A 1906-nucleotide genomic window follows, 5' to 3' on the forward strand; every position below is an offset into this window, starting at 1 on the left:
AATGTTTTGTATAAACTCTACCAACTGGCTTCTGCCCTGTACAATGATGTACAGATGCAAAGGCTTTTAGAGTTGTTTTCCCTTTTAATGTTTTCGTCGCGGGTGCAGTAGTTAGTAGAGAGCTGTGGTGGTGCTGTAAGTGATTTTGCATAGTGCTCGTGTTAGCCGCGGTATACAGCATTTTTTTCTTACAATGTTTACATATTTTGTTCGTCTTGTCTGTCACTCTTTTGCCGTTTATCATTTCCGCAGGAAAACCAAAATCTTGCCACACAAATGATTTAAAAGTGGCAGGGGGATCTTCAATAGTAATTTCGCGCTCCATCACGCTGACATCACATCGCCTCACGAGACAACTTTTCACCTCGACGAGAAATCTCGTCACGTTTTAATCTCGTAAAACGAGATCTCGTCACAACCTTAGTGTTTAGCATAAGTTACAACAGCGATTAAACCCGGTAGCAAGTGATTTACCGTTGTCATACAGAGAACCCTGGGTTGAAGCTGAAGTTACCTCGTTAACGCCAAATCTTTATTTGTAGTAAAGGCCTCTGATGCTCTAGGCTCGACCAACAATTGGTGGCAGTATGCATGACAATAAGTTGTCATGCAAAATGCCAATAACATGTGAACGCTGGCAGCCGGAAAATATACGTAAACACGGGGTAGTCCCTTATATTCCTAGTTGCCATGAACAGACCAATCGTCATTAACAAAATCCTCATCATCTTCATGCATAATCAGACCACCACTTATATATGTATATATGTGTATATATATGTATATATATGTGTGTATATATATATATACATATATATACATATACATACACATATACACATATATATACACATATATATATATATATATATATACATACACATACATACACATATATATACATATATATACACACACACATATATATATATATATATATATATATATATACACATATACACATACACACATATATATATATATACACATATATATATATATACACATATACACATATATATATATATATATATATATACACACACACATATATATATATATACACACACACATATATATATATATACACACATATACATATATATATATATAGTGTATATATATACACACATATACATATATATAGTGTATATATATACACACACACATACATACATACATACATACATACATACATATATATATATACACACACACAACCGTTCAAAAGTTTGGGGTCACCCAAACAATTTTGTGTTTTTCTGAAAAGTCACACTTATTCACCACCATACATTGTGAAATGAATAGAAAATAGTCAAGACATTGACAAGGTTAGAAATAATGATTTGTATTTGAAATAAGATTTTTTTTACATCAAACTTTTCTTTCGTCAATGAATCCTCTATTTGCAGCAATTACAGCATTGCAGATCTTTGGCATTCTAGCTGTTAATTTGTTGAGGTAATCTGGAGAAATTGCACCCCACGCTTCCAGAAGCAGCTCCCACAAGTTGGATTGGTTGGATGGGCACTTCTTGCGTACCATACGGTCAAGCTGCTCCTACAACAGCTCAATGGAGTTCAGATCTGGTGACTGCGCTGGCCACTCCCTTACCAATAAAATGGATAGATAGCCTTTATTATTTAGACTCATGGTCCATAAGATAGATAGAATGGAGGTGGGTTTAGGGTCATTGTCCTGTTTTAGGATGAAATTGGCTCCAATCAAGCGCTGTCCACTGGGTATGGCATGGCGTTGCAAAATGGAGTGATAGCCTTCCTTATTCAGAATCCCTTTTACCCTGTTCACATCTCCCACCTTACCAGCCCCAAAGCAACCCCAGACCATCATATTACCTCCACCATGCTTAACAGATGGCGTCAGGCATTCTTCCAGCATCTTTTCA

This window comes from Etheostoma cragini, chromosome 9 (assembly GCF_013103735.1).
Source record: "Etheostoma cragini isolate CJK2018 chromosome 9, CSU_Ecrag_1.0, whole genome shotgun sequence".
In the NCBI taxonomy this organism is placed as follows: Eukaryota; Metazoa; Chordata; class Actinopteri; order Perciformes; family Percidae; genus Etheostoma; species Etheostoma cragini.